The sequence below is a fragment of the Propithecus coquereli genome, unplaced genomic scaffold, assembly GCF_000956105.1.
Source record: "Propithecus coquereli isolate 6110/MARCELLA unplaced genomic scaffold, Pcoq_1.0 Scaffold46, whole genome shotgun sequence".
Lineage (NCBI taxonomy): Eukaryota > Metazoa > Chordata > Mammalia > Primates > Indriidae > Propithecus > Propithecus coquereli.
Window position 1 is genome coordinate 7319457 of NW_012150396.1, and position 11943 is coordinate 7331399.

An 11943-nucleotide genomic window follows, 5' to 3' on the forward strand; every position below is an offset into this window, starting at 1 on the left:
AAGAATTATAAAAGTGTTGAGATGTACAGACCACACTAGTGCCTGCCCTCCACGGGTATTCGTGGGTTCCAGCACGCATGGATTAAACCAAGAGCGGATCAAAAATATTTGGGGGAAAAAAGGATAGTTGTGTCTGTCCTGTACATATACACATTTTTTCCCTTTTAATTATTCCCTAAACAATACATATAACGACTATTTACATAGCATTTCACATTATATTAGGTATTATAAATAGCCTAGAGATAATTCAAAGTATATGGGAAGATGTGTGTCAATTATAGGCAAAGTCACCATTTTATCACATAAGGGACTTGAGCATCCACAGATTTTGGCATCCAAGAGAGGTTCTGGAATCAACCTCCCATGGATACCGAGGGACAATTATAATAATATGACAACAGATTCTCTTAGAAAAGCATTAATTGTTCTCCCAATCTTCTCAACATTAAAAAAAAAACAAAACAAAACTCAGATAACTCATACCATTTTCACATTTTGACAAAAATGTCTGGCCAGATCGACGTCCGTGAAGATGGTAAACATGTCTAGTGCTTCATTTGCACTGCAGATTTCTTTCAGAATACAGAGTGTTTTCACCAACTCTTTCATTTCTGCTTAAATAGCCTGAGATCAACGGAGGCAGCTGAAACTGCACCTTTTGATGAGGAAACTGAAACAAGAACGGTGAAAACGACTGTCCCGGGGTACGGGCTATTTTAGCTCACTTGTTTCGAACCCAAAGGACATCTCGTGTGTGGGTTGCACTGATTCGAAAATGCTACAGAGCTGTGTGTGAATACGGGGATCGCCAAAGTTCTCAGCTCAACCCCTGAGAACGTCCACGGTCTTCCCTAAGTCAGTCTTTTCAGACAGACAGACAAGCACCACCAATCCGGGCCTGAACGTATACACAAGACACTACGTAGGAGAGAGGTTTTGCTTTCACGTGGTTTCAGATATGACTTGTACCACGCCATGAGGCATGTGTCAACGAGAGTCTAAAGAAGCATTTAAAGAAAGAATCGCAGAGCTATTGTAAGTAGAAAAATCAACATTTTCTCTTTTAAATCCATTTCTGCTCTCTTGCTGGTAAATAGTTACATTTTATTAAAAACAAATAACAGATGGGAAGCAGGAAGACCACGGTAGGAAGACAGTTTGAATAGCGCACTGAATTCGATGCTCTCTAGGGTCTATTTTTGCTCTAAAATCCTGTGACTCAAAGGATAAACTGATCGGGCTTGCTAGAACAAGGACCGTGGATTTCAGTTCAGCAAGGAAGGAACACTGAAGTCTAAATTTTAAAGTCTGGGCGGTGATTTAAATTTGAAGATAATCAGGAACCAGATCAGGAAAATCAAGCAGTTTGGTCTATTTTCTGCAGGCCCATGGTTTTGTAAGCCCAAGAGAAAAGCTATTTTTCTTCTGAAAGATAAACAGAAAACGAGTACAGCATTAGAAATACCTATCCCTTCTCAAACTGTTGAAGAAATAGATGACATTGTAAATCAGAAAATGTCCACGATGACTAGATGCAGGAGAAAATGAGTAATTGAGTTAAGAAGAGTGAAGCTTCTAAACAAGTCAGAGCCGTTTCATGAGAATGGGTAAAAAATGTTATTAATTATTAATTAGAAGAATGTCTACAAGACAGTGCTAACGGGCAAGCTAAACCTTCTAACCCTATTCCCCACAGGCAAACCAGCGAAATACAAACCACCAACACTTCTGATAGACAGCTAGCGTTCACCGGGGAGCGGGTGGAAATTCTTACTACAGAGCCTGGGTCTAGACCAGGTTTCGCAATAGCTAATGCCACGACCTTAGCTACTAACCATGACCTTAGAGAAGTCGTGTGACATCTCCGTGTATCCTTTTTCCTTCCGTGACATGAGTCAGTTGGACCAGGCGACATCTGTCTAATGGTCCCAAGTTAATAGAGTTTCAATTCTCTGTCTGCTCAACTCAGCATAAAAATATAAAATTTGGATGCCAATACTCTCATGCAAACAATTTTTGCACTATGTTACACGGATTTTAATGCATAGTGAAAACATCTCCGAGAAACTTAATTCAGCCCGTATGTCAAAAGTTACATAAACTCTACCTTTCGTAGCCTTAAGGGTGTCTACATGGGATTGTCTGACTTCACTCACCTTCCATTCAAACTCGTAACACCCCCCGACCTTCCCTACTTCCTTCGATGCCGACACTTAAAGCATTTTAAAGCTTTAAATCTTTGACTCTTCTCCTTTATTTCTTACGTGCAATTCGTAAGTAAATCCTCATGATTTCCTTAAAATATATCGGATCTACCATTCTTCTTTTCTTTCCTCTCTCTCTTACCAAAATCCACGTTCTCCATCTCCCTACTTGTCTAAATTTGTAAACGTAATATTCCTAAGGACACGAATTCACCTCGCTACTCAGCTGCCGCGATTGCTCCCCAGTATTTGCGGGACGGCACGAAATAATCTTCAGCTTGGCCTCAGGGTTTACAACATTTGGCCTTACCCTGCTTTTGCGTCTTGGTTCTCAGTACTTGCCACCACCATGAACTCTCTACCAAGTAGCCCCCCTCTGCCTGCCCCACCCCTCCCCTCAAAGCCAGCACCCCGATTTCACTCCTTGTCATGCTATTTCCCCTCCACGCTTCTCCACTTCCTGGAATAATCTTCCCCCACTTAACTTTGTGGCCTGTTTCTATGTCTTTATCAGAATTTTACTCAAAACATAATCGCATAAAGCTGCCTTCCTGGACCACTGTATCTTTAATTACTACTTCACCATGCCACCCAACTACCTTTTTCATACATACATGAAAAAAAAAAATATATGTATATCTCCTACCACTTCATGGTACTTAGCCCATTCTTATTTATTTTCTTGTTTATGTCTTTCTCCCGCTCCAGACTCTAAGACTCTAAGTTCAACAGCAACAGAGACTTTTGTCTGTTACGCTCATTAATGCTCAAGAAATACTTTTGAATGAATTTGTATTTTAAAAACTGAACACAGAATAGTAATAATAATCAAACAAATGCCAATATAAAATTGAAAGCTTACTATGTGCCAGGCTGTGTACATACTATCCATAAAATAATCTTATTATTATCTATTATTACCTACTTTCCTCCTTGCTATATAAAGCAAGGTTTAAAGAGGTTAAATAATTTTCCCGAGAACAAACTACTAATAAATGTACTAAAAATAAGCCCAAGGCTTATTTATTACTGAAAATAAGTGCTAGGCTGAGCTCATCCAACCGTAAAAAGCAAAATTAAGATTTTTGGGGGGCTATGGGGGAAGAACTCCTCAGAGAGCTGCTTATAAAACCTTTTCCCAAGAAGCTAATATTTTAATTTGTTGTCCTCTTTGTTAGTCATTTATTTTATACTTTTCCATAAACTTTTGTGCCTCCTTCTTTATCTGCCCTTTACCTCCCAGCGGAGAATATCTTCAAACATTATGACTTCACGCAAGAGTAAAAATTCCATCTTAAAAAGACATCTTCGGTTCCCATGCAAAGGACAAGAACAGAACGAGTAGCCAGGGTTCTCATGATGTGAGGTAAGGCAATCGTTAAGGAGGGAGGGGAAAGAAAAGAATCGCTTTATTCATAATTACCTAAGATTTTCCAGCATGAGAGGGGAAAGAGGAAGTCTATTTTCAGTGACAATGATTACTCTAAAAATATTAACATGCAAGGGAAAATTTTCGTTCTGAGAGTTATTACTGTGCCGAGTTCTCTTTCCCTCGCAGAGCGACTTAAAATTCCCAGAGTAGAGAGGTGATCTAGACAGACGAACTTGCCCTGTGTCTTCAAAACGGCAATAGCCAGGAATCACGGGCGTTTCCCTACGTACACACTGCAGAGAATTTCTCAGCAAGAGCGAGACCCCGTCTCTACTAAAAACAGAAATTAATCGGACAACTAAAAATACATAGAAAAAAAAAAAATTAGCCGGGCATGGTGGCGCATGCCTGTAGTCCCAGCTACCCAGGAGGCTGAGGCAGGAGGGTCGCTTGAGCCCAGGAGTTGGAGGTTGCTGTGAGCTAGGCTGACGCCACGGCACTCTAGCCCGGGTGACAGAGTGAGACTCTGTCTCAAAAAAAAAAAAAAAATGGATTTCTCAGCACCAGGACAGTCTCCAACAAGTAGCAAGTGGCAGAGTGGATGCATATAGACTCAGGCATCTGGAGTGAGGGCAGAGATTACAGGCTTTTGAGAAGATGTTATGATGAATGCATAAACAGGATTCAGTGAAAGTGAAGCTGAATTACCTGCTAAAAGAGTTATAGAAAAAAAAAAATGCCTAATTCTTCTTTTTCGCTCCCTAACCTCCAGTTTCTTCCCTGCGATGTTCCTTGAATTTTAACTGGCTTACAGCACAGGCAAAGGGATATATCATAGAATTCATTCTACTCTTCGTCTTAAATATTTTGGAAAAAAATACATGATTTCCCTACTTCTCTACCTGAAAATGGTCCGACAACCCTTAGGTTAGACTACTGAGCAGCTCATTGACACTCAGAGCAAATTGATCTTTATTAAGACCAATTATAAGAACATGATGAAAAAAGTATTTAGCGTCTTGCCCTCTGTCACTGACTATTTGTATTTTCAGGAAATCATATAAAAAAACCACACGGGTTCTCCTGGGATCTGCCGTAATTTACTCTCTGCTGGTTCTGTGGTGCCAAAATGTTCTGAAACCTGGCCACCTGGGCTTCACAGGGGCTGACTTGTCAGACCAGCAAATAACCACAAATACCTCTTATTTGGTCCTTAACAAGATTGAGACAAAGTGGTTATAAATGAGGTAAAAATGGAGAAGAGAAATACTGTAACATGTGGTTACGGATATCATATGTCTCTATATTTACAGTTATCTACGAATGATTCTTATCTCTTTTTAAAAAATGCATAGACATTGAGAATCTGGTGAAAATGTTTATTTTCTCCAGAAAAATACAGATTAAGGCAGCACACAACTTTAGGGGATTCATAGATCTTATCACCTAATCCATGTGTCCAAAGCGCAGTCATGAAGGTATTTGAGAGAGCGCCAAGTTATTTAGAGTTGAAGGTTGGAAGAGAGGTTCACCATTAAGTTGGAATAAACTCATACTTGCAAAACAAGCATCATCTGTCTCCCCGGCCCCCCCAAATCTTACCAGCAGCTCCGTCCCTCACTGCTCCGCCTGGATCATGTCCTGCCGGCTGCTGCTGAGCCCATCTCCTGCTTCCAAGCGGGGTAACTCAACGGGAGCAAAGGCAAGTAGACAATCTTGAGAGAGCGTGCCGCTGAATGTTTGCCAGCCTAGGAAAGACACAGCGTTTGAATATTTTTGAGTTAGCAAAAAGCAACAGGACATACACATCTGGCATAAAAGCTATCGCGTAGAGTTTAAAAGGTTCTAGATACCTATAATGACCTATTTCCTTTACACTGTTGGCTACTAAAAATTTTAGGGTTAGAGGATCTTTCTCAAAGCAACGCCACTCTCAAATGCACCCTAACAATATTGCCTAATATTCGTGGGGCACTTTGCAATGTCCAAAGCACCGTTGGTCCCCACATCCTGACTGCATCATCAGCTGGACTTGGGAACCACTGCCTTGTATTCCTTCATCTGCTGAGCCCACTGGTTCTCAGCCTGGTTTACGGGAATATCACCTGGGTACAGAGCCGAACATTTATGCTCAGAGACTCTGACTTGGTGGGCTCAGAGGAAGCTTTATTCCCCAGGTAATTCTAAGGTGAAGCCAGGATCGCGAATCATTAGCATAAGCCCTTGTAGTTGTTGAGACGTAGCACTAACTTAACCACAAACAGCAAATATTTATTCAGTACATACCGCATCGAGACAATGGGCTAAGTGCTATGAAAAAGGCAAAGCATCATAACATGTGTTTTCTGTGCTCAATGGAGGGCTTTAATTTAGCTGGAGAGACTGGACACGTACCTTAAAAAGATCACCTAACAAAATGCATGCTTTAAAACCACACGTAAGACTTCATTTGGTCTAAACTGCAGTGAAAATCTTGAGTGCTACAAAAAATAGAGGAGACTATGCACCAAAAGAAGGGAGAAAGTTTAATGCATGCTGCAAGTCCACTGACTTCTCAGAGCAGGTGAAACGAAGAGAAAGAGAGAAACGGGGAGAGAGCACTGTTTTCAGGCAAAGATACAGCTACAGAAACGCTCACAGCAAACTGGGGAGACTAAGAAGCCCCCTCCGACTGGAGGGTTTCTATAAAGGAGCGTAAGAAGAATCTGGAGACACAGAGTCGAAACAGAATCTAAAGAGCTTTGGTAAAACAGGTAAAGGAGTTGGGCCATTTTCCTGAATATCCGGAAATAGTATTGGAATATCCTTAAACGGTATCGGAAGCTCACGCCGTAGGGCTCTTGGTAAATTGACTGAGTTCTCCATAAACATCAGACACTATGCTAGACGCACCACCTATGTTACCTCATTTAACGCTCACGGAAACCTGGTAAGGTCCTTACTGTTATTCCTATCGTACAGAGTAAGAAGGGAGATCTCTTAATATTTTCTCAAAGTCGCATAGGTAAAAATAGCTGAGACTAGGCCATGGTGTTAAGATGTAAGGGGTGTTTTGAGATATAATTTGCATATCATAAAATTCTCCCTTGTAAATTATACAGTTTGGGGGGTTTTAGTATATCCAAAAAGTTATGCCTCTATCACCTAACGACACCATCTAATTCCACGACATCTTCATCACTCCCAGAATAAACCCGGTACCCATGAGGAGTCCGTTCTCCTTCACGCTCCCCCCGGGGCCTTGGTGACGTTAACCGAGTTTCTGTCTCCATGGATTTACCTATTCGGTACAGTTCGTATAAATGAAATCAGACACAAGATATGTGTAACATAAAAGTCGCCATCCAAACCACATGCAAGCATACAGTTCTGTAGCATGGAGTACATGCACATGGTTATGTAACAATTACCACCAACCATCCCCACAATTTTTCACCTTCCTAAGCAGAAACTCTGTGCTCCTTGAACGATAATTCCCTATTCTTCCCTCCTCCCAGCCCCATCATTCTCCTTTCTGCCTATGACTGCTCTGGGCACCTCATCTAAGTGGAATCATCTATCTGCCCTTCTGCAACTGGCTCATCTCACTCATCAGAATATATTCAAGATTCATCCACGTTGTGGCACCTGTCACAATCCCCTTCCTTTTAGAGGCCGAATAATAATCCATTTTGCGTCTACACCCCATTTTGTTTATCCATTCATTCACCGACAGACATCGGGGTTGCTTCCACCTTTTAGCTACTGCGAACAGTGCTGCGATAAACACCATGCCCAACACTTGCAAGTTTGTGAGTGAACATAATTCTCAATTCTCTTAGGAGCGGATTCCTAGGAGTAGAACGGCTGGATCGTGGGGTGGTTCCAGGCTCAACCTGCCAAACTGGTTTTGCAAAGTGGCTGCATTATTTACATTCCCATCGTCAATGTTCTAGGGTTCTGATTTTTCCACATCCTCACCGACACTTGTTACGCCTTTTTATTATGTCCATTCCAGTGAGCGTGAAGTAGTAGAAGATTTAGGTATCATATAAATAATCACACACGAGATACTGGCTTACAGCAGTAGTTCAAGTATAAGGGTCTGACCAAGACGGTGGCAGAAGAAATGAAGTCAAATGATCAAACAGGGACATATTACAGACAAAGAAATGAATGGCGTTTGGTAACATTCTAGATGTAGGCAGGAAAAACTCAATTGTAGCAATAAAGCTTTGACTTTGGCTGCTTGAAGCAATGATGGTATTAATCAGAGAAACACAGTTCTAGAAAGAGATCTGAAATGGCAGAATAGATTCTTGACATGATGCATTTGAGAAAGATCTATGTATTCCAAATAAATAAGCATCAGGCAGGTGAAGGTGAAGTTCAGGAGGGTCAGGGTTGGAGACAACGAACTATGTCCTTTTTCTTTCTTTTTATTTTTGGAAAGTGTTAAAGACGTATTGGCAAGATGAGAAGACCATTATAAGTGCTTAGATTTCTAAGGCTGAGTTTAGCAACTTATGAACCCAACACTGAGGAAGGCAGGGGAGGTTCTGCTTTCCTATTTTCTGTTTAAAATAGTAAAGCGATACTTAATAGTAAGTAAAAATAGTAAGTAAATATATTAAGCTCAGAGTTTTATCAGAACTCCAGCTGTAAGTCCCTGGAGTTAGCATCCTGTTGTTATCTATACTGCAGGATGGTGGTGCCCTTGGTTCTCCGGACGGTGAGTGCGGGCGTAGCGGGACTGCTCTCTGAGGGCCACACGAGACTGAGGGTCCTAGAGGACCAAGTGTCACCGTAAGCAGTTATCTGGCTGGCTAGGAATCAAGCTGGCGAACTGTCAACATGAGCTGTTTAAAAGATCTATGTCCTTCGAGCATGAATTAAATAGCCGAGAAACATGAAGTTCCAGTTTTCTATGCCCAGAACAGCCCCCTTCGTAAAAAGGGGCCGTCCCCAACAAATAGAATAGTCTCTGTGAGAACACAGTTCCTCGATGGTTAATAACTCTGGCTTTGTTCAGCACTAGAAAGTCTCCACTATGATAATACACAGGAATGAACAGTTATACACGGCACACACGCTTGCATATCTGTTTTGAAACGAAAGCTTAACGATGCCATTTAGAATCCTGAGGCAAACACTCTCAAAGAAAATACGAACCATTGTCAGCCAGCTCATACACTGAGTTTTCCCTCTGACATGATGTACTGGGTTTTTTTTTTTCTTTTTTAATCATTTAGACAATGAAACAGAACATACATAGAAAGGGTAACTGCTGAAGACAGAGGCTAAGGGAAGAGCAATGGAAGGGGCGTAAAAGAAACAAAACTAAGAATAAAAGCCTATCAGCACATTTAAATATTCTCACTTCCACACATATCTACGTTTTTAATTGATTAAAATATACTTTAAAGACCTCTCTTTGTTTCCCTAAACTGAAGCCCATTTAGGCCGGGCATGGTGGCTGACGCCTGTAATCCTAGCTCTCTGGGAGGCCGAGGCGGGAGGATCGCTTGAGCTCAGGAGTTCGAGACCAGCCTGAGCAAGAGCGAGACCCCAACTCTACTAAAAATATAAATAAGTAAACTGAAGCCTATTCTAAAATATTTCATCTTTATCAACCATCCACTATGTTTTAAAAAGGTAGTATCTACTTTCTGCAATATTTTCCAGAAAGGAAGATTTAAAAAAACAATGACGATAAAAATAGATAAAATTTATTGAATGCACTCTAAATCATTTAATCTTCAAAATACTATCAGCCGTGTACCTTAGCACCCTCAGGAGGTGGCAGGGCCTATACTCTCATTCAACAGGCCTCTTGGCCTCCACAGACATGGAGGAGATTCAACGAAAAAACCATTTCGTTTTGGTGAAAGAGAAATAATTCTATATTTCAAACCTTAGAGGCGGACGCTTTCAAAAAAAAAATGAAAAAAAAAAGTTTTCTCTAAAAACAAGTCACTCTGCCTATAAATTTCTACGTACATCCTTACAAATGACGTACGTTGTGTAGGAATGAATCATTCTCCTTTCAATAGATGCATCCATTATTGATCAGATACTCACATTACAAACAGGGGACTGTGTTCGTCACGGTGGATCTAGCCCCTCCCTTCCCTATTGTGATACTGACACACCTTCCCCGCGTGTTTCTTCCAAGATTTCCAGCAATAGGTTTCCTTCCTGTTGAAATGCTACCTCGGCTCCTTCCCTACTTGCTCTGATTCTCCTCCAGGCTCAGACGGGGTCAGACTGGCGTTTCCCGAACAGCAGGTTACTGACCTCAGCAGGATGTGCCCACAAAATGTTTCTTCTCCCATTACACACACACACACACACACACACACACTCTCTCTCTCTCTCTCTCTCTCTCTCTCTCTCTCTCTCTCTCTCTCTTTTCTCTGTAAGTAAATGATCTCCACGGTACAGAGCCCAGAGGGAGGTGCTATTGCAGAGCATCAGCTACTTGGCAGCGATGCTTGTTCTACTATTAATGCTTTAAAAAAGAAAATCACTACATAGTAGTTAAAGCTCTTAGAAGAAAATTAAAGACCTCGTGTGTATTCACTTCCTGCTCCTCCTAACACAAAGACGGTGACTCCCAAGGAAGAATTCAGTAAGTGTTTGCAGAGCAAATTCCACGAAGATAAAAAGAAATTTATGCCATGCAAGGTTGATTCTAATCAAGTCTTTATAGAACCAGAATTGCCAAACAAAGCTGAAACATCGACCACCGGTTATAAACCACGCAGCGCAGTATTTCCATTGCACAACGAGATTATTTAAGAACCAAACAGGAACGTAAGAGGCACAAGCATAAATTCATTTCGCGTTGTGTGCAGATTATCGGATAAACTTATATGATTTCCAGAAACAAACAAACAAAATCTTGTGAGAAAATAGATATTTTGAAAATAATAGAGATTTTAAAAAACTGAGATGCAAAACCCCACATTGCAAGAAACTACCAAATAAAACCCCAGCAGGAAAATCATATAAATTCCTGAACTTGAAACAGAAACATTTCCACAACGCTCCGATGCTTGCTGGTACTTGACCTCTTTGGTCAGAGACTGTGCGAGTGAGGGCGCAGAACCTGTAATTCCCTGTGACGTAGCTGCCGTTCCTGACACCCAGGCACTTTGAGGATGTCCTCAGCAATTTCATGCAGTGTAGGGAAGAGGTTAAAGGGGAAGAAAGGGTAAAGAAAGGCAAGAAACTTCAAGTATGGGTGGTTGTATTTGTAAGGTGGACTGCAGGACGATCGTTACGCTGGGAGCTAGGTTTTGACCCGAATCTCCGAAGAACTCTCCTGTAACTCCCATAAACCCCTGAGCAAACTAAGGAGGTGGACTAACAGAAGAGACAACAAAGCATCGATCTATCTCAGGGGCTAATTCTGACTTTAATCCTCCGTAACTTCCTGAGCTTGAGCCGATCCCTTAAAGAAACTGGGGACTAAAGTCCATAAAATGTTAAATTGTATTATTTCTGTTCCAACCCAGCTTTAAGGCGTTCTGAGTCTATGACTTAGATACTAATTTGATACAGATAGAACAAATATAAGAAAAAGAGTTATTGTACAAATGAACAAGGTATAAAAACACGGACAAAATTATACTGATGAAATTATTCCAATTTAAATACACATATATTAAAACATTACAAAAAATACTCCTTAAATTGTACCATGCCATTATAATTGATAGTCGCAATGCTCATTATTGATTCCAAAGAGATTTTTACAGCACATATTCTATTCCTTTAGATTTGGTAACTTCGTATTACGAAGTGATGTAATGGATTCTTGAGAGTAATGAGTCTAGATCATGGTTCACTTAGACCGAATTGCTAATTGCATCCATTTGTAACAGTCATAGATTGAGGATCAATAACCTGGTGGACTGTGTCTTTTAAAAACTGCTTTAAATCTATAAAATTAACCTAGATATTTTAAAAAGGAGTTCATTTTTCCTGTTTTGGTGAAAGTATTAGGCATATACTAACCCTATCTTACAATTTCTTCAAGATGGATGGGAGTAAAAGAATGAATTCTTAAATCAATTACATCATAAATTATTCACAGTCCAAAGAATATCTTCATGGAAGGATGCTGTAAGTCATATGAGCTAAGGTTTAATCATTAATAGCATCAATACAAACATCAAAGCATCAATTATAAAAATCCTAATCCTTCATGAGATTGCAAACCATATAAAATGAAATTTTATACTAGACTGTATAACTGTTGACGTGTTGATCTGTTACTATTAAAAAAAAAACAATTCCTTCTGTGACAATACTGTATACATTTTTTATTTTAAAAATTTCATCAAATCTTATTTCTAATAAAAAGGCAAAGGAAAGGGA

General features: G+C 40.4%; 1 protein-coding gene across 1 annotated transcript in view; it reads right to left on the bottom strand.

Moving 5' to 3' along the window:
- The window catches only part of TET2 (tet methylcytosine dioxygenase 2), a 145104-nt gene that overhangs the window by 93800 nt on the left and 39361 nt on the right, over positions 1-11943 (bottom strand). The window contains exon 2 of the mRNA XM_012655089.1: positions 5182-5327. The gene's annotated coding sequence lies outside the window, so the exon portion shown is untranslated. The remainder of the gene's footprint in view (positions 1-5181; positions 5328-11943) is intronic.